Here is a 23,169-nt window from a genome sequence, read left to right on the forward strand (position 1 = left end):
CAATAATTAGATATTATGCAGACTAATACCAATAATAAGATAATGTGTATCATCATAGAATCAGATACTGTGGACAGTTGTCGAAATAATCATATACTGTGCAGAGTTGTAGCAATAAAAAGATACAGTGCAGAGTCAGAACAATAATACAATACCATCCAGAGTCAGAGCAATAATCAGATACTGTGCATGGTAACTGCAATAATCAGGTATTGTGCCCAGAGTCATAGCAACAAAAGACTTTATGAATATAATGATTTACTTACAGGCTTGGAAAGCTTTAACAGGTTTAGGAAGCTTGTCAGAATACTACATTTCATTTAGTTGATTCCTGATGCTATGCCAGAGATGTAGGCTCCCAGGAAACTAAAAGGAGTTCTGAATAGCTTAAGTGAGCAGGAATAAAGCAAACTGCAAGCTTAGGTTTGCCCTAATGATTAAGTAAATAGAGTGGTTCTATGGTATAAAACATGATACAGTTTAATATGTATTGTGCCTAAAGATCAGAATATTACAATTAAAAGGTAGCAACATCCATTTTTTGTGCAGGTGAAGATTGTCTCAGCCATGCCAAATGCTAAGTAGTTTTCAATAATGTATGCAAGCCAGGGATACTTGCAAAGAAACTGGATAAAACATCTTCAGACTGTATAAATTTAATATACTTTCTGGTAATATTCAAATACTTTAGATATATCTTTGGCATTTAATCTGTAGCAGAAATATTCCAAAGAGCTAAATGCATATGCAATTAAAGTCTTGGAAGTTGTTGCAAATGTATCTGATGCTCCATTACCATTGAGTGAGATACCAAGCAGTTGGTGAATAGAGTAAGACATCAGAATTTCAAGATATGTAAAAATAAATGTAAACTAAGTGTAACTATTCTGACATACATGGGGCATATTTTACTATCAAAGTGAAAGATTGCACAGCCTATTGGTAAATGTCATTGACAGATACATAAAAAAATATGTGATATAGAATAAGAGCTGTTAGAAATAGTGCATGGCTATAAGAAATACTATGAATATTTATATATTTAATATATTTTAACTATATTAGGGCAATAAGAATGATGCAAACATAATTACCCCTTTTTGTATACCCATGCAATATTCACAAGCTGGTTCTTAGTCCATTATACTGTGGTAACATTTTAGAGCACTGTGGGTTGTGTGATATGATTACATACAATTCTCAGGCTATAATTTTAGAATTTGTTGCCAAGGTTAGTCCCACTAGATTACTGGGTTCTTCTCAAGGGAAATGTTATGTGGTATTCATATTTTCATACTGAGTAGAGAGATTATACAGGACACAAGGGAACTTCCCCTACTCCTTTGATCTCACTTCTGGTGCATTGGCATCTTGCATATCCAGAGAGTGATGATTTTGTCTAAAGACAATGGCTTACATATATGTTCTCATACATTATCTCCTTTGAGGGACCTATTGAAAAATGCTCCTGTACAAGTTCTGCATTGTCTGATGACAGAGATGACAATAAGGTTCTTATTCAGTTGTTTGATGAGAACAAAGTTACTGAATTGTCTGCTCATACCTGTGGGGATGCTATGGAGAGATGCACTCCTCTATGCTTCCTGCGTCTTCTGAAGTTCATTACAATGTGGAGGTGTGCTCTAATTTACCTTCTGAGTTAGAGTCCATAACTCTGAGAGCTATTGATGTATTGCAAGAAATGGGGACTTCTAAATCTTATGCAGTAGTTGTGTCTGGTACTACAGTACAGAATTCTAAAGATAATCCTGTTTTGGGATATGGCTGAAAAATAGGCATGATTTATGGGATAATGTGTTTGTTCCTTCTGTTTTATCAATAAGGAATATTCATGTCATCATTCATTTGGGTTCAGAAAACATTGAAGAACAGACTTTGGAAAATTTTGATGTGGATCATTATTTACTGAAATCATTTGAAATGAAAAAGCAAACTTTTCCTTGGAGCTCTTATTTCATGTCAGCAAAGACTGTTTCAAACTAAATCTAAAATTCAGGATAAATGAGGACATTAGAATTTTAATCAAATGAAAGTTTCTTTTTTTTTTTATTTACATTGCTCCATGTTTCAATTACTTATACTCTACCTGTACTAGATGTCAAGAAATTGTTGACAGGAGTGCAGGTTTTGTAGGCCCCTCTTAAAATAGACAGTTGCAAAATTCTTTACCTACCAAGTGTAATGACTATAAAATAATATAACTCTTCCATTAAATATATAGGGCAACCTAAGTCTTGTTTTGCATGTGGAGAGTTTCTTCATCTTCTAAGAACTTGTTCTAAGAGGTATTTTAGTATATGTGGGAAATTTGGGAAATACTTCTAGCTGTGTGCTGAAATATTATAAGTGTAATAGTCGAGAGTTTTGTTGCATTTTATTCTATCCACTGCAGTTTTCTTGCCCTTCTACTACTTTAAAGGTCTGTATGTGTAATAGTTGAGAGTTTTGTTGCATTTTATTCTATCTACTGCAATGTTTCTTTCCCTGCTACTACTAAAAAGGTGTTTGTGTGTGTGTGTGTGTGTGTGTGTGTGTGTGTGTGTGTGTGTGTGTGTGTGTGTGTGTGTGTGCTTGTGAAACAGAGATTATACTTGCTATGAAATCAGGTACACCTGCAAGCAGTTGCAAGCACTTGAGGTGAAGAAGCAAAGACACATCTTCTGTCAAAGCATGACACACGCAACAAGTGGAGGATGAGCAGGGGCATAGCAGAGATTCTGTACCTTCTATTTAGTTACTTGTAAGTTCAGTTTTAAATGGACAGATTAACTAATTTGTTTTTGCAGTCACTTCTTCTTCGTTCGCCTTTTCCCAGTTAGGGGTCACCACAGCGGATCACCTGTCCGCTCATGATTGGCAGTGGAGTTTTATGGTGTTGAGTTGCCAGCCCAGCGCCCAACCTTCCACAGAAGGCACACACACACATGCACTCATGTCTAGGGCTAATTTAGAGTGTCCAATCCACCTACAGCATGTCTTTGGGATGTGGGAGGAAACTGGAGCACCCGGAGGAAACCCACGCAACCACAGGGAGGACATGCAGACTCCGCACAGAAGGCACCCCAGCCGAGGATCGAACTGGAGAGCCTCTTGATGTGAGGTGACAATGCTAACTGCTGCACCACCGCAGCCGTCTGTTGTTGTTGAAGTCACTGATTGATGAAAACAAACATTTCCATTGCATTCATTGTCTCATGTATAGCACACTCCTACAGAATTTAGTAGATGCAGACACAAATAAGTGTGTAAAATGCATTGAGTTCACTTACTTTGCTATGGAATTGGAGGGTATATGAAAAGAGATTTCACCACAAGTGGTTGATTGTGAATTTTTAATAAGTGATTAGTTGGATTTAAGGTGCATAGCTCACACTGAACAAAGTAAGGTTAATATAGGGGATCTTACAATTTCTGAGGGTTTTCAAAATGATATTATTGCCTTTATGGAAAATAATAATTCCAGTTATAACACAGATATGTTGGGGAATCATGTACTTTTATTCAGAAAACCATTCGCAGTGGACACTTGGGCTCAGACAGAGCTTACTAAACAACAGAATAACCTTCTCAAAATAGGCAGTGGACACTTGGGCTCAGACAGAGCTTACTAAACAACAGAATAACCTTCTCAAAATAGCTTTATTGTAGACTGAATTAGATTTTCAGGAAAAGGCAGATGACTTTAATATGAGGAAAAAAAGAGAAAAAGAGACAGCAGTCATAATGACGGCATTAGCCGCTCTGATTCAGCTTTAAATAAACTTAGTAAGATAAGAGCAGCTGGAGGTCATTGTTAGTATTGATACAGAGAATGTGACAGTTTGTAGTATAGGAGGACGTAAACTCCAAGATATTTATGCAGGCCTTGTCAAATTAATAGAGAATAGCTCAGTAATTATACATGTGGATATAAATGATCTGTCAATGACCCCTCTCTTTCACATGTATAGGATGGTTGCAAGTATTTCAGAATTTTGTTTAAAAAAATGATCAATGTTTGCTTTTCAGAAATTTTGCCCTCACTAGCTTTATCAGATTACCAATTCACAAAAGCTGCACTAAATGGTTACTTAACTAGTGTATTCAAAAGGGCATTGATTGCATTAATTACTAGGATAATTTTGTGAATGACACAAGTTTGTCCAGGCAAGACTTAAATTTTGAATTATATAGGTGGTAAATTGTTAATTTAGAACTTGACTGATATTGTGAAACATTTTTTTCAGGAATTAAAGCTAGTTACATCCACGCTAAACACCCCAGTTTACTAAAAGTGTATCATGCTAATGCTCAAAGTTTGACTAATAAAATAAATGAACTAAATGTAGACTGTTCAGTAAATAATTATGATTTGGTTGTAATTACTGAATCGTGGAATAGGAAAGGAATACAACTTCCTGGATACAAATCATTTAGCTGCTTGAAAAATAATGGGATAGTAGGAGGAGCGGTTGTTTTTCTGGCCCTGTGGCTAAATATTAGCATGTTGGAAGTGGATTATAATTTAGAATTGATTTTTTTATTTTATTTTTATTTATTTTATTTTACATTTGTTAACTGGTAAAGTCTGACTGGACACAGGTCCATTTTCAGCGGAGGCCCGGGGAGATAAGCTGCAAAAACACATAGAATCCAAGGTAATTACACAGAACATTCATTTAATTTCATGAGAACTTTCATTGCATACACAAAAAGGAGATGAAACATACAGTGTGGAATAAATTAAATTAACAATTCATGCAATAATCAAACATTGAGGTATAGAGTATCAAAGAGGCAGTATTTCGTATTCATGAGACAGACTGTCTGAGAGTAGTTGGGGTACAGAGGAGTTACCTTTTTAAGGGTTAGCCTGGTAAATGGCATGAGCATAGCCAATTATTCTGAAAATGGTTTTTCAGGAGTTTTTTAAACTGAGTAGTTGAGGTGGTAGAGGTTGTTTGGCTTGTTAGAGTCTTCCATCTTTTTGGCAATGGCGCTGGCAAAAAGGGATTTGCCAGCATCATTTCTGTGGTTGATGATTGTTATGAGGTTCTGATTGCTGGATCTAAGAGTTCTAGTGGGGATGTGTGGTTGTATGAGTTGCTGTAGTGCAGGGGTTAAGTTGGGAAAGTAGTAGAGTTTGTGAGTAGTAGACAGTCGATTGAGTAGTAGCATATGAGGTAGCTCCAACCAGTTGACCTGCTTAAGTGACAAACAGTGGTGGGACCTATAAGAGGCTTTGGTAGCAAATTTGGCGATTTTGTTGCAACAAGATTCCATTTTATTTAGGTCAGTTTGATGGAGGTTAGTTAAGATGGGAGAGGCATATAAGAGGATGGATAGGAGATGGGTCCTTGCAGTGGTTGCTTTGGTGTTATTAGTCATAAAGTGTTTATTCCTATAAAGGAGTCCGAGTTTTTTGTTAACTTTCTTGATGGTTTGAGCAATATGGATGTCAAATTTAAGACTGCTGTCAATTTCAACACCTAGCAGTTTCATGTGTGTGGTAAGGCTGATTTGAATGTTGTCTTTGGATTTGATGGAGAAGCTATCACTTAGGGGTGGTGGTTTTCCTGGGACAAATATAATAAGTTTGTTTTTTTTTTGGGATTGAGACGAAGTTTGATATTGGTGAACCTTGTTTCTGGGTGGGTAAAGTAGTTTTGGGTTAGGTATTGAAGTTCATGCAGTGTGGAGGCGGCGCAAATAAGGGTGGTGTCATCTGCATATTGTACTATTGACACAGAAGGTGAGGATAAAGTGGTGTGGTTAGTATATAGGGAGAACAGTAAGGGACCAAGAATAGATCCTTGAGAGACTCCTATGGTAACTAGCAATAGGGGTGACAGTTGTTTTTTCCAGAGAAATGTTTGCTGACGACCTGATAGGTAGCTGTTAAACAAATCTATAGAGGAGGAGCTTATGTTTATGGTAGATAGAGTGTTAAGAAGAATGCTGTGATTAACCATATCAAAGGCTTTTGATAAATCTAAGAATATGGAGGATACAAACATACCCTTGTTTCTGTGGTTGTTAACTATATCTGTGAATGATAGAAGGGCTGTGGTGGTGCTGTGAGATGGTCTAATCCCATGTTGTGAAGCAGAGAGAAGGTTGTTATCTTTGAGGTATTGCATTAGTTGAGTGTGAACCACTCTCTCTAATATTTTGGACAAAGGTGATAGGATTTTTGTTGAAGTATTAGCTGCTGACTCTGATTTGTGCAACAGTTATTCTAAAAAACCTGCATTATAAAGCACTGATAACCTCCGGTATATCAATAGCCTGGTTATGGTTATGAATTATAATAACCTGATAATATCAGGTGACTTTAACTTTCCAGTGATCAGTGGATCTGATGACACAATGGCAACAATGTCAGAGAATGAATTTTATAATTTATGTACATTACACAATTTGATTCACATGATTGTTTTCCATCAAGATCAAATAATATCTTAGATCTCTTACTTTCAAACATTCCAGATAAAATTTCTGAGGTCAACCAGCTGTGTCCATTAGGCAATTTAGATTAGCTTTTGTATTTAATATAACTATAGCTTTTCTCACAAATCAACAAAAGAGTATTTTTGAAAAGTCGAAGCTGTTTGATCTGAATATTATTTATCAAATAAATTCTATGGACTTGAATTCCTCCAAAGTAAATAATGTTGTGAATAAATGGCAAGACTTTGAAAACATTTGTAAATTTCTTTTGCCTGGATGTAAGAAAACAATAGCTAACAATTTACTGAGGACTATACCTCCATGGTTGAACACTGGTTGTACTAAACCTCTGAGAAAAAAGAGAAAAAACATTTAGGACCTGAAAGAGGTTAAAGAGAATTTGTTTAAAATTGGCTGATAATTTAGTCTCCAGAAGATTAAATGTCTCCTTGAGATTAGCTAAAGGTAAAACTGAAGATAATGTAGTTAGTAAACCTTGCTCTAAAACAATTGTTTTTACATTAGATACATCTGTAATAAGTTTATTTCTGTCAGACTGATTTCTGTTTGAGGTGAAGTGCTGAACACTGGATAATTATTGACTAATTTGCTCAATGAACACATCTTGGCAGAAGATGCTACACTTTTTGATGATGTCTTTGATGTTCGAATTGCAATATAAGACAATTGTATGTGCCTAGTTTTCACTTAGACCCTTGTACAAATATATTTGAACCACATTAAACAGGGTAGGGGTATGGGATAGGACCTAATAATATTCCAGGCATTTTTGGACATATTGCAGTAAATATATTTTGGTTACTATCACTCAGTTTTTAATACACTGTTGTATTCTGACACTGTTCCTCCTAGCTGGAAATGTGTGGACATAATTCTAATTCATAAGGGGTACAAAATGGACAATGTAAGTAATTATAGACCTATCAGTCTTACTTTGCTGGTGGGAAAGAGTTTTGAGAGGTGTATATTTTCTTTTCTTAATCAAGAATTTCAGAGAGGTTTAATGGACTTTACTCAACATGGATTCGTAAAAAAAAGGTCAACATTCACTAATTTAATTGAATTTTATGTCCCAGTGACAATTGCTTTAGATATGGGCACCTGTGTAGTGATGGTCTGTTTGGATTTATCTAAGGCTTTTGACAGTATCTTTCATTCTGCTATTATTGATGCCATGCTCAAACACAAAGGTAATCCTTACAGTGTTCACTGGTTGGCTAAGCTAACTGGTTTTGTGGTAGATCGCAGAGAGAAAGGACAGAACATTTCACATCTAGCTGGCTTAAAGTTCAACCTGTCATTTTCATTTATTCCTAAGATATCGAATGTCTGGATGGCCAAGTATGCAGACAATATTAAACTAGGTTGTGTTCCATTGACAGAGGATATTGACCATTTCAACACTTATATGTGCTTGGTAACTGAATGGTTAGACTTAACTGGACTAAAAGTTAAAAAGGATAATACGGATAAACTTTGCATTTTGGGAAACCAGTGGTTGAATATCAAATAAACTTAGGTCCCCACAAGTTGCAGAAGATGACACAATATAAGGATTTTGATGTTATTATATGTAGTCATTTTAGGTATAGGACTAATAACTTAAAAGTTAAAGCTAAGCATTAAAAGTTATTGGGTTATTTTTTAAGAACTTTACAACAATAAATAATGACTTTTGAGGCTGTTCATAACATATGTTCAACCCATCACTGAGTACAACATATTATTTCACTGGAAAGGTGCTCTCCTGGTTTTAGAAGGTATTCAACAAAAATTTACAAGACATATCATAACTTGTAGAGATAAATCATACTCATCTTGACTGGAAAGTCTAGGCCTCTTTTCAATTAGTTACAAATACCTGAAGGGTGAACTTTGTGTAGCCTACAAGGCCTCTTTAGTGAAGAACATCAATCTCTACTAAATATTGAATTGTTGAATGCAAGCATATTAGTCAGATGTGCATATTTTACTTACAAAATTGAGGAGTCAAGGACAGTCTTAAGAGAAAATTATTTAATGCAGTCATTGCTTCAACTTTGCAACAGGGCTCCTTTACATATTTGATGGTCTTTTTCTTTGCAGATATTCAAAAGGCAACTTGATACCTAGTTGGTCCCAGGGTATATACATTAACCGAGGAATCTGCAGTCTGAATGGCATTTGGCCTTTACAAAGGAATTCACAAACAATTGAACAATAATAATGGATGTGACTGGATGGGCTGTCCTTTGTATACTACTATTTCCTCTGATAAGGAAGTTCATAGTGTTCTGGATAAAGCTTCTATAGCTGAATATCCAGTAATGCATCAAATTGCTGATATTGTTTCTGTTAAGAATTTTTCTCATTCTGTTATCTCTGATACTGCAATGGTGCTTGCTAATTTGAATACTGTTGAATCTTTATCAGTTGAAGGGGGAAGGCATGTACTTATGACCTATCCTCCATTGGAATCCATTGGTGTATGTGTGAAGTAAAACAAAAAAAAAAAAAGCAAGAATTAAAACCAAGCTTGATAAAGCTAATGCAAATATGAAAAGGGGTACCGGATAGTTTTGTTGCCCTTTCTGTTAATTTTAATATTTTTCTTGATAATAATATCATACCTCATTGTTTTAAAATGGTGTAAGATGTCCAAGCAGATAATATTTGTCTGCTGGGTGTCAGATTTTTGTCATCATCCCAAAGGCTGCAGATGGAAACATTCTGGGGAATACCAATGATTTGGTCTTTTGGTACTGGTACCTCTTCTGGTTCTGTTTGAAAATCCAAACATAACTTGTTTAGATATGTTGATAGCAGCAGTAGGTTGGCTTGTTTTGATAGATTTATACTATTTTGTTCTTTTAACAGAATGATTGGTATTTATGGTCCTACAGGTATGTCAGACAGGCAAGATTTATTTCCTGTTCTGAAGCATTTTTATTAGTGACTTTGGATATCATTAGGAGAGGAGATTTTAACGTAAGCTGAGAGTCTCATCTTCTAAATTTGCTAATGTGAAAATCATGCATTAATCTATGTATATCGGGAAAAATGTGTATATGACCTTACCCGGGATTTACTTTTCAGAGTCAGATATTTAGGACTGAAATTGTCTAATTTCTTTCTTCTTTCTTTTTTTGAAAGATGTTTTACCTGTAAATATTGTGAAGCTACTATTGGTAGTTTTCTGAATATTTAGCTATATGTGCTCAGTTTGGAGAAAAACAGTACTCAGTGCAGTTAGATGTTTTACCAATTAATGAATGAATTAATTAATTGAATTTAGGTCTAGGGATTTAAACCTCTTCTGCAACATCAGCAGAATGATTTGGAGACAGGTATATCTTGAAGAGGATATTGCTGCTCTGGAAAAGACTCCCCATCTACATAAGGCAACATTTATCCCTGTTCATTTCCAGACACACCTTACATTTATGGATGGGAAACTGAAAATTTGCCCCAGGACTGCCCCCTGCACTACTAATGAACAGAGGCAGCTCTTAAATGCTTTATCTCATGCATGGGTCTCCTCAAATGATCTACGGTGTGATGCAGGTTATTTCATTCAGAGTAATATATAATTATCAAACATGGGATTGGTAAGGCTAATCTATAGCCAAATGGGATACGTTATTTTGAGCATAACAAGAGAAACTAGCTAGGCTTAAAATAGCCCAAAAGGGCAGCTAGCCTAGTACTTAGCTATGAAGCTATTAATCAATTTTATCTTGGATGATACCTATGTCTCATCTTGTTTCATGTAGTTGGATCACTTAACTTTTTGCCCTTTGTTGTATATCTAGGATTAGAATTTCTAAGTTAAAGTATAGCTCAATATATTTGCTGTGAGATACTATGTGTAGGAAAAATTCTAAGCATAATTATAGAATGTTAATAACTAATTTTCATGATGATCTAGAAGCTAATAATATTGATTGCCTGACTATTCAACAAAATATTTATAAAGTAAACTATGAGAGAATAAAGTGCTTGTTTAGTGACAGCCTTATGTTACTTAGGTTTAAAAGGTGCTTCTTTCTCTTTTTTAGGCAAATCCTAATATTGTTAAAATTCTGTTATGGCTCATTTAAAGGATGTGAAATGAGTTGAACATGATAGAATTCATGATATGTTATCCTGGACTCTTGCTTATATTGATACTAGCTTGGGTCAATATTCCTGTGCCAATTTTTTTTTTTTTGAAAAGTCCAGTCTTTTAGTGTGGAACCATAATAGCCACAACAAATCAATGCATTGATCACTTTGCAAGAGTTAGACAGTGTTCCATGCAAAGTTAAAGCTTTGAGTTCCCTTGGCATAGATGGAAGGAGTTATTATATTTTCATGAATATCTGATTTCTTATCAGAAGAAGATATTTTTAAAAATGTTATAATACATGGCTAGAACATGGAGTACAGTGTAGTAAAACTGTAGACGGTATACTGAAGCTTGGAAATAAAAGGTGATTAGCATGTGTTAGCTAACTAGAGACCAGAGACTATCTGTAATTGTGATTATCAGATTTTAATATGTATCTTGCAATATAGAAATGGTAAAAACTTGAATACTATCTTGTTGCCAGAGCTTAAAGATATCCAAAGATAACAGATTCAAGACAAGTTACTTTTTAAAGAGATTGTTTATTAAATGGTTAATTGTAAGTCTTCAGGATGTTTATAGTCTTGTGACAAAGGGAAAACTTTCCAAATTTATCTCACAGTCAGGCTTGGAATGTACTCAAGACTTAACTACATTTTAAAATACAGCATTTGATGAAATCTGTGTATTTTCTTTCTACATTAAAATAATGATTAATGGTTGGTTTAGTGCTCATGTTGTTGTTAAATGGGTAGTTAAACAACATCATGTATTTATCATTACTATTTGTCTTTACTAATGAATGCTATTTCTTCTGGGTCAGGTTTTGGTCCTTCTGCTATATGGGAAGTATGTGAATGTGTTTATTACTCTCTTTTGTCATTGTATGCTAATGATTTAATATGTATGTCCAAAATGGAATGGCTTTTGAAGCTCCATTTTTACTTCCTTGACAGAGACCCTTTGTTTTTTTTTTTGGATAACATTTGAATGTTTCTACATGCAAAGGTCTGGGGATAATTGCTTCTATTGATAATACTGATTTTTACCTTTATAGGTACAGATATTCTGGGTATAAGTTTTAGGACAAAAGAATATGTCCAAAATGTTAATCTAAACTCCTTGATAGTATTTTTACATTATATTTATTATGGGTTTCTTTTAAGTTGGCTTTCCTTAAGAAGGTATATTTATTTCATAATGCTGTGTTGGTCAGATTATCTTATTTTGGGAGCATATATGTGTTCCTGCTAAATGAGACCACTGAAATATTATAGCACTAAACCATGGCTAGGTGTTGGTAATGCTGGATTTACCCACATCCTACCATGGGTTATTGCTATTATACAATGACATTATTTAAGAAAAAATACTTTTCTTAAACAATGTCCTTGTATAATAGTGGCATGGTGTTCGTATGCTCTATTCCCATATCTGAGTGCATTCTTAATGTACTGGGCATGCATTTGGGACTTTAGTTCTCACACTTACTCAGTACATCAGTTCTTTGGAAAGGAAGCAACAGAAACATGAAGATCTCCACAGATCCTTTATTTTTTTAAAAAAGGTTGAGATTTGGATAATTTAGAGGTATGAGAGAAACAGGATGGAGAAAATACAATGAGAATAAGGTACATTTCTTTAGTTTTGAATAGCGTACTTGATTTTCCTAGTATTTTTTTTCCATACTGTATCTGTTGTACCTCCAGAATTCAATTTATTTATGGTCAAACAACTAAAAAAATTATATCTAGGTGACAGAAGTTTTTTTTATTGGTATATGTTCGATTTACAATTGGCATGTTGGTTGGGTTGACCAATCAGTATGCTTGTATTTGAATGTTAATGGCCATTCATTGTATAATGCTTAACTTTTTCCATTTTAGAGTTCAAGACTGAATCCTGTTAAAATAGAAAGTTGTGGGGCGGACTAATTAAACCTACTGTATATTTATTTTGGAATTTGAAATTGGTTACTGAAGCTGATAAGTCTTATTTGGATCTTCACTATTTTAAAAAAAAAGATATTCTTTTAGTGAGTGGTGTAAACATCGAATAAACTTATGTTTATGGTGGACTATAATAATTTCCACACATATTATCTTAAATAAATTATGGAAAGCTTCAGTAAATTCTTTATGTGACCATAGGAAATGATGCTATTTGCAGATAGTCTTATTATTTTTAAATCAGTCCTTAAGAAAATATCTCTGTATTGGAGAGAAACTATTTTTGCATCTGTAGGAATGGTCTGATTTTTATGAAGATTTTTAATATCTAAATGATCAGTTAAAGCTCATATGACATATACATGTTTTTTATGGGTGTTGTACTTTATATCAAGAGGAATAGACCTAGCATGTTTTTTTTTCTTTTTTAGATTATGTAAGGGTTGATGGTTTCTGATCCATGATGGCACCTACAATAAAATATTTATTTTTCTAATATCACTATCAAAAAAAAATACTGTTTGTGTTATACAAATCTATTCAATCAGATAAAACTTGTGGTGTTGACCTGAAATATATGACTGTTTTATGGTTAATCTGCAATAGAAGAACTGAAAAAATATTCAATAAAATGGTAAGGAATGCTCTTAAGTACATTAAAATTGGATTTGCTTGAAAGGTTGGAGTAGATGAATTATTGTTACTATACATTTTTTATGTCTAAGATTTTCTTGATATTTGTCTTCTTGCTGCCAGAAATAAGTATTATCTTTCATCTTCTGCTGGTCTGTTCTTGTTTTTTTTTTTATATATATATATATATATATATATATATATATATATATATATATATAGATATATATTTTAATTCTTTGTGTTTTTTTTTTAATTTTTTGCAGATAAAATATCCTTACTCAATTCAGGCAGATGGAGCTTCAGTTTAACATCTCATCTGAAGTATGGCATACTTAGAATGAATGGATGATGAATGAATCAACTTCATAATGAAGGTAACTTTGTATATTTAAAGATTAATACAATTTACATTCTTCTAAATATTGTTTAATATTTCCTTTATTTCACTGTCAACCTTGGCTATATATTGTACACTCAATCTTTGTCAAGTCCTTAATGGCCTTACTGTACTTTTTATTGTTTTCCTAAATGCTTTTCTTACTTATTATTGTCTTTTCCATTGTGTCCTAGGGTGTGGCTGAAATAGTCCCTGGACCAACTCACTTACCCAGTTAAAAAGATATAAATAAATAAATAAATAAATAAAAGTATGATAAAGAAGGTAGCTGGAAATACACCAAACATGCTTGCAAACTGTTAGAAAAATATGTATTAACATATGTGTGCAATGCTTATTTTAAATAAGGGAAGATTAACACGTTTTTATTCTATATGCAGCATTAGTTCTATTTGAAACTGAAAACATGCTTTTCTGAAATTGTGCTTTCTGACACTGCAAGATGCACTCTGACCTAGTTTGCTAGCACAGCAAAATACATGTTTATGCTTTGGAAATGTACTGGAAAGCAGGTGATTTTCTGCTAGGTCAGGAAATTAAATGGAGAATAATAATAATTTCTGTAGATCCATTCATTATGGACAATAAGCTCTGTTCGTGCTAATGAAAAAGTGCACAAGCTGCAAGAAAGTTAGATACTATAAACAATGAACTGCTTCGGAAATCTGTACTTGCATTGTGCTTGAATTAGCCATAGTACCTAGACTTGTAACATCACATAGCAAGAAAGTTATAATTGGCCGGTGGTCGTCAAGGCCATCCTGTTTACTGAAAAATCTTTTTTAAACTTTGAAGAGTCAGCTAGAAATGTGAGAAACATCTGTAAAGTAACAGAATTGTGAACTGGTGGTCTACTACGTCAGCCATAGTGGGCAATGCCTTGAAAGAAAGGTATAATAATTGTGACACTTCCTGATTTTAGTCAGACAAACTCTGTAACTGCATTTTTTGTCTCATTGCGCAAGAATAAAGATACCTGAAATGAACCTTATGCTTTTGGTCTTTTGAAGTATTTTTCTTTGACATTTTTTGGTCCTTCGACCGGAAACCCTCGTTTAGCCTGGGATCAGATGGGCCAGGTGGCATGAAAGTGTGCAGGGAAGATATCATATCGGATCTTCTTCATTGAAAGACCTCTGACTGAATTGTCATGCAAAAGAGGCCAGCCACTTTTCTGATCTACGACTGAAGGCAGGTTCCGTTTGAACAGTGAGTGACCAATCGCTGAGGCTCAGGTAGGGTGAATCTACTTTTTTCTGTTTTAGATCAGGGACTTGATTGTATTTGTTCTGTGAGAATTTTGTTAAAATTCAGGTACAGAAATATTGCTATCTTGTCATAGATCAGGGAAACAGAATAAGTAGGCAGGTAGTCTGAAGGGACTGTAAACACTTGGTGGTACTACATTAAAAATAAAAGGGTTATGCAACATTTAAAAGGTTAAAACAAAATGGGCAATACGTGCACAAAAACGAGAAGACCCCAAAGCCCACCGTTAACCGAAGACGCAAAATATATGCAATCACAGTGTGCCGACGTTAGATATTATACTAAATGGGTTAATAAATATGAATTTGATGGGAAACTAGAAAGATCCTCACTTATCAAACTTATTAGACAGCTAAAAACCGATTCTAAAGGTCGGGTTAAAAAACAGCGTAAATTAAGAGTTCCTCAGGCACACAGGTGGATTGAGGAAGCAAACCGAAGAGAACAACAGAATAAAAATTCAAAAGCGATGTTTCTAGACAAAAAGGATAATAACTTAGTTATAGCATCGGCCCCTTCACCCCCTCCAGTTCTGGTTCCCTTACCAGTTCCCTTACCGGAATATGAAGCAAAAGAACAAACTGGTCCACCTCCACGATATCCAGTTATTCCTATAAAACCACTACCGTTTGTTAGAGATCCTATCGAGACTAGGTCTCGAACACATAATTTAAAAGGGGATATTGAATTATATGAAATTAATGGAAATTCATGGGGTATTAGTGAAGAAGAGATATGCCCACTCATAGAAGTACCGAATCCTCAGGCAGGACAAGAAGGGCAGGACCCAACTCTCTTAGTATACAGACCGTGAACACTGGAAGACATCCAGAAAGCCACAGAGGGAATTCCCCATCCAAAAGTTAATTTTAGAAAGTTCTTAGAAGACTTACAGGGCATGAGATTAAGTTATCACTTAAATGGAGAGGAAGTAGAAAATGTAGTCAGACAAATAGTAGGTCCAGATTGGCACATGATCAGTGGCAACTGGAATCCCCGTGATTCTGCACTTAGGCCCCTCCCACATAGCAGCGCAGAACTAGATAACAGAGTGAAAGGTCTGACAGACCAAATTTCTGAGAAATGGAAGCCTAGGGCAGAGTGGACTTGAATTAATCAGTGCATCCAACAAGAAAGTGAAACTGTTGATAGATATTTTGCCAGATTATTAGAATGTTTTAACAACCACTGTGGAATGCAGGTGCCTGAAGACCAGACACAAGATTCCCCATATGAGCAGCAGTTAAAGAATGCATTTTTGAAAGGCAGTATTGCACCCATAAGTAGTTCCATTACTAAACATATGGTAGACCATCGTACAAGGAGATTACAATCACTGCTTGAATATGCTAGACATGCCGAAAGGCATTTTAATAACAAAAAGAAAAAGAAAGCCCAAGTATTTGCTGTGGAAGATGGAGAAGTTTATTTAGTACAGTCCGGACAAAAGGGCAAAAAGAATGCCCAGGGAAACAAACAATCTGATCAGTGATCAGAGGACTTTGAAGGGAGAAAGAAAAGAGGTGAGTGCTTCAAATGCGGGAAAAAGGGACACTTGGCAAAGGATTGCAAGAAAAATAAGAAGGCAGCAGTGGAAGACAAAAATGATGAGGGTGAGGACTGACTATATGAAAGTCAGGAATCATTAGACAGGAATAATAGAGAAAAGACAAATGACAATGTGATAGAAGGAGCAGAGAATGTGATAATAGAGGAAGTGCAGGAAGCTACCGATAGTGAAGAAAACGAAATATTAGACCTAGCCTTACTGAGCTTAGAGCTCTATCTAGCTGACACAAAACCAGAAGTGACACTCCTGGTAGAAGGGAGGGAAGTCAAATTTTTGTGCGATTCAGGGACATCACGAACCCTGGTACACCCCTCCAAACTACCAGAAAATTCAGAATCACATGACTTTATACTAGTAAAAGCAGCTAATGGACAGCTGTATCGGGAGCCTCTCTCCCATAACATTACAATAACAGATCCTGTTTCAGGATTAACGCAGAAAAGCAAAATTGTTGTTTCTGCAAAATGCCCAGTGAACCTTTTGGGCAGAGATCTTATGCAACTATTAGGCATAGCAGTAGTTCCAACCATGCAGGGTATGGAAGCACAGCGACAAACTAATACTTTCGCAGTGCAAATGGAAGGTGAGACATTTTACTGGTACAGCCAGGACTTATTTACGACTGGCCTTGGAGCAGTAATTGAAGAGTTAATGAATGTAGCTATCAGTAAGTTCCCCTCCCTTTGTATTGACATACAACACCTGTTGCACTGTACTCTGTATTATTGTAATACACCAGGACCTGACAAAGAATATGAACAAGAATTGTTTAGAAATCATGCAAACAGATTAGTACTGTGTAATTTGTACTGGGACATGAAAGGGAACAGTGTAGTTAGCTGTTCATTACCCTAGAAGTTCTTTTCACTTTAAAAATCAAATCTAATACCGCATGTTAGTTTAACTAAAGAGAAAGATTTAAAATGGATAAACCTAGGAGAAAAAAATCACAAAATGGGAAAAACAGACAGAATCAGAACTGTCAGAACAGGGAATACAAAGACAGAAACTGAACTGGATAACACAAACACATCCAGCTGTACACTTGTAGTCCAGCAAAGACAGCTGAGAAGCCCTCTTATTAGAAGAGGAAGAAAAAGCTTTGTTAGACATACCAGAAACTCTCTGGTCAACAGGAAAATCAGACGTAGAACTTATTTGCACAGCAGGACCAGTTACTATCCCGCCAAAGTCAGCATTTAGACCAGAAAAGAGACAGTACCCCTTGAGAAAAGATGCAGAGGCAGCTTTGCTTAAGAAGGGAATACTGGTGGAATCTCCTGATTCGCCATGTAACACACCCTTATTCCCAGTTAAAAAAGAAAACAGAGAATGGCGTATGGTCCAAGCTGTAAATGATGCAGTAATACCAAGAGCACTACGGTGCCAGATCCACATACCTTGTCGAATGATTTAAAACCTCAACAGAAGTATTTTTCTGTGGTAGATATCAGCAACGCGTTCTTTTCGATACCAATACACCCTGACAGCCAGTATTGGTTTACATTTACACTTCAGGGGAAGCGGTATACATATACGCGACTACCACAGGGCTATAGTGAAAGTCCAACAATATTCTCACAAGAGATGGCAAGTAATTTAGCGGGATTTATCCCACCGAGAGGTAGTCAAATTTTACTTTATGTTGATGACATCCTGCTGGCCGCCCCTAACCAGTGAGATTGTAAGGAAGATACTATAGCATTATTAAAATTCCTAGCAGTTGAAGGACACAAAATAAGCAAAAATAAATTGCAGCTTTGGAGAAAACAAGTGAAATACCTTGGATATGTAATATCCAAAGATGGCAGAACATTAGATGAGGACAGAAAAGTAGCGATCTTACAAGCACCAAAACCCACAACCAAGAAGGAAATGATGTCCTTCCTGGGTACGACTAATTTTTGTCGAAGCTGGATCCCAAACTATGCTTTGGAATCTGCACCTTGAACTGACCTGATCTTTAAGAAGCCGATGGCAGCACAAGATTTAATACAGTGGACACCAGAAGCAGAATTAACTTTCTGCAAACTGAAACAATTGATAGCATCATCATTAGTTTTAGGATTACCAAATTATCACAAACGTTTTTTCCAAACTGTAGATTGCAAGCAAGGTTATATGACATCAGTATTGACTCAACAGCATGGGGACAAACAATGCCCCATTGCTTATTATTCATCACAACTGGACCCAGTGGTGTGGTCCCTACCCCACTGTGTACAAGCAGTAGTTGCAGCTGCAATGGCAGTGCAGGCTTCAGCCTCAATAGTGTTATTCCACCCTCTCACATTGAGAGTGCCTCATGCAGTCGCAATCATTTTACTGCTAGAAAAAGTAGCATATCTTTCCCCTGCTAGGCATCTTTCTTGTATGACTATATTGCTGAGCCAACCTCACATGACAATTGAATGATGTACTACTTTGAATCCGTCTACCTTGCTCCCAACTCCTGTGGATGGCACACCCCATAACTGCCTGCAGGTAATTGAGCAAAAGACACTGCCTAGAAAAGACCTCACGGATGTTCCCTTGGATGATGCTGAGGTGACATATTACGTGGATGGTTCATGCAAAAGGAGTCCTACAGGACAGAACCTAACAGGTTATGCAGTAGTTTCTGATACTGAGATTGTAGAAGCGAAACCTCTACCACATAACTTGTCTGCACAAGCAGCAGAGTTGATTGCCTTGACACGGGCATGTACCTTACAAAGGGTAAAAGCATAAACATGTTTACAGACAGCCAGTATGGTTTTTCTACTGTACATGTTTTTGCACAACAGTGGAAGAATCGAGGAATGGTGACATCTATTGGCAAACCGATTAACCATGCACAGTTTATTTCAGATTTGTTAGATTCTATTCAGTTGCCTCAGAAAGTAGCTATTTGTAAATGCATAGCTCATACAAAACAACAAGATAGGATTTCAAAAGGCAATGCGAGAGCTGACACAGCTGCAAAGCAAGCAGCCTCAGAAGCATTGCTTTTGAATGAGGAATTACGACCTTCTGAGATTTTAGACTTAGAAATGCTGAAAACAATGCAGACACTTACTACACAAGCTGAAAAACAAAAATTGAAAAAACGAGGAGCAATTCTCAAGGAAGGGCTGTACATCTCCAGAGAGGGAAAACTGATATTACCGTCTAATTTATTTAGATATGCAGCTTTGTTGAGCCATGGGCAGAGCCATGTCTCAACAGGGGGGATGGTACAGTTAGTGAATCGGGTATTCGCTACATATGGGTTTACAAACTACACTAAAAACTTTTGCCTGTCATGTCACACTTGTAATAAACATCATGCACAAGGGGCATTAAAGCCCAAGCAAGGGACTTTCCCTACACCACCGTATCCGTTTCATACTATTTGTATGGATTTCATAGAATTGAGCAAATGTGTAAACAAAAAGTATTGCCTTGTCATTGTGGATATGTTCTCCAAATGGGTGGAAGCCTTTCCGACTAGTAAACCAGATGCAGCCACTGTTGCAAAGACCCTAGTTAAAGAAATTATTCCTAGATTTGGCATACCGGAAAGGATCTACAGTGACAATGGTACACATTTCGTTAACCAAACTATACAACAGTTGAGCCAGTATTTTGGGATTTCTTTGAAACATCACTGTGCATATCACCCTCAATCTGCAGGGTTAGTAGAGAGGCACAATGGAGTTTTAAAGAATAAGCTTAAAAAACTCATGGTGGACACACAGAAGAACTGGGTGTACTGTTTGCCCCTGGCACTGTTGAGCATGAGAACTGTTCCGAATGCAAAAGGACTGACACCTTTCGAAAAGATTTTCGGAAGAGCTTATTATATACCTCAGTGGAAACCTCTCATGCCTGCAGACAAGCAGATTGGACACTTGCAGAGTATATGAGGAGTATGCTGAATAACAAACATCTTTTACAGTTTAATTCTATTTCAGATAAAGACCAAACCAAACCATCCGAAGTAGCAGTAGCCCCAGGCACTTGGGTCTGGGTGAAGACAATCAAAAAGAAGAATTGGACGACACCAAAGTGGGAAGGTCCGTATCAAGTACTGCTGAGCATGCCCACAGCAGTCAAGATTGCGGAACGTTCATCTTGGATTCATTTGACACACTGTAAACTAGTCAAAAACTTTGAACTTGATAAAACTCTTGCTAACACACAGCAGCAGTAGAATGACAAGGCCCAGAGATAATAGAAATACTGAACGACTTCAGCAGTGTTGCATAATCATCTTAATAACTGCATTAGTGACAATGTTCTTTTTGCTGTGGCTTTTGCTGTGGCCTTTCTTTTCTTCAGCCACACCAGCTAGACTGAGCAAACGTGATTCAACACTCATAGACTGGCATCCGAACTTTAACACTTACCAAACAATCAAATATGTGTATGTTGAGACTTTTAATATTTCGAATTGTTGGATTTGCACAGCTATACCAACAGCATACGGGGGATTATTGATGGCTGCTGTCCCCCCTAGGGGTCAATGAGACCTGGGAAAACTTGATTTTTGAGACTACACCTGTAAAATCTAGAGACAAAATTGCATTATTCCTATCTGTTACACAAACAGGAACTGTATGCTTTTTTTAAGAATGTAACGATTCAAGTAGGTTGGAGTAAATGTAATTTAACAGTTTCTTATAAATGTTATATTAAACCTAAAAATGCTAAAAATACAGAAACAATTAGTGATGCAGATTATGACTCATACTTTGAGTCCTTGCATAAAACTGTCAGTGATATACAACATAATCCTGTTCTTTTAAAGCAACTGTCTATTATAGATAAGAAAATGTTTCATGCAGGGAAGGTGTATATCAATACTAAGGTAGAAAACTGTTATTTCATGTGTGGGAAAAAGGCATACAAACGGTTGCCTGAGAATTGGTCTGGCAGCTGTTTTTTGGGTTACCTGGTCCCGGCCATACAACACACTACAGCTTTGCCTCATGGGAGAATTTGAAATGTCAGAGACGTCGCAAAGAAACCTGAAAATCCAATCAAGAAACCTGAGAATCCGGTGGGACAGATCGTAGCAGGCTAGAGAAACCATAACTCCATGACAGACAAAAGTAAACTAGCACACATGGACTTGAGTGACACTATCATATCCTGGGCTGGCATAGCCCCTGCATATGGTGCAGTTAAGTCAATTTGGGAAATGAGAAAACTATCCAAACTTCTCGAGGTCATGAGCAATGCAACTTTTTCTGCTCTTGAATTAATGACTGATGAACTAAATGCAATGAGAACTGTGGTGCTTCAAAACTGCATGGCTCTTGACTTCACCCTAGCGGCGAGAGGTGGTACGTGCACTTTAATCAAAGACGAGTGTTGTTTGTTCATTCCCGACAATAAACATGAGATCAACGATCATTTGGAAGTGATTCAGCAAGTGTCAGACATGACCAGGTCAGGCCCGAACCAACTGATGGACTTTTTCCAGAATTTGTTTCGGGGTGGGGTTCCATCCTAATGAACATCCTGATTGCCATTTGTGTGGAATTACTTTTGTTAGGAGCATGTATTTGCTGTGGTATTCCCTGCATGAAAAAATTAATCAAAGATTTTATAGACATGTCAGTTTCTGAGACTTTGTATCAAAGTACTGAAATTGAAGAACTGTTGAAAAAGGAAACACTTTCAAAAGTTTAAACTGGATGACTCTCTTAGCTGCAAATCCTCAAAGGAAGAGGTTAGGCGAAGAAACAAACTGTTTATGCTTTTGAAATAGAATAAAAAGTGTTAACAGGGGGAAATGTTAGAAAAATATGTATTAGCATATGTGTGCAATGCTTATTTTAAATAAGGGAAGATTAACACGTTTTTATTCTATATGCAGCATTAGTTCTATTTGAAACTGAAAACATGCTTTTCTGAAATTGTGCTTTCTGACACTGCAAGATGCACTCTGACCTAGTTTGCTAGCACAGCAAAATACATGTTTATGCTTTGGAAATGTACTGGAAAGCAGGTGATTTTCTGCTAGGTCAGGAAATTAAATGGAGAATAATAATAATTTCTGTAGATCCATTCATTATGGCCAATAAGCTCTGTTCGAGCTAATGAAAAAGTGCACAAGCTGCAAGAAAGTTAGATACTATAAACAATGAACTGCTTCGGAAATCTGTACTTGCATTGTGCTTGAATTAGCCATAGTACCTAGACTTGTAACATCACATAGCAAGAAAGTTATAACTGACCGGTGGTCGTCAAGGCCATCCTGTTTACTGAAAAATATTTTTTAAACTTTGAAGAGTCAGCTAGAAATGTGAGAAACATCTGTAAAGTAACAGAATTGTGAACTGGTGGTCTGCTACGTCAGTCGTAGTGGGCAATGCCTTGAAAGAAAGGTATAATAATTGTGACACTTCCTGATTTTAGTCAGACAAACTCTGTAACTGCACTTTTTGTCTCCTTGCACAAGAATAAAGATACCTGAACTGAACCTTATGCTTTTGGTCTTTTGAAGTATTTTTCTTTGACACAAACATATCCAGAAATTCTTTAGAAAGTATAGCTCTGAAACTGAAGAATATATTACTTAATCTTCTATATAATTATTATTTAAATGTGAACTGCAGATCAAGCAAGATGCCAGACATAGCAGGTATAGCATGTAGAACATATGTAATATGAAGTAGCATGAAGACAGGAGAGGTGTGTGAGTGTGTATCAACATAGCAGGTATAGCATGTAGAACATATGTAATATGAAGTAGCATGAAGACTTGAGAGGTGTGTGAGTGTGTATCAACATAGCAGGTATAGCATGTAGAACATATGTA

This window comes from Protopterus annectens, chromosome 12.part0 (assembly GCF_019279795.1).
Source record: "Protopterus annectens isolate FY-2018-M chromosome 12.part0, PAN1.0, whole genome shotgun sequence".
Classification (NCBI taxonomy): domain Eukaryota; kingdom Metazoa; phylum Chordata; order Ceratodontiformes; family Protopteridae; genus Protopterus; species Protopterus annectens.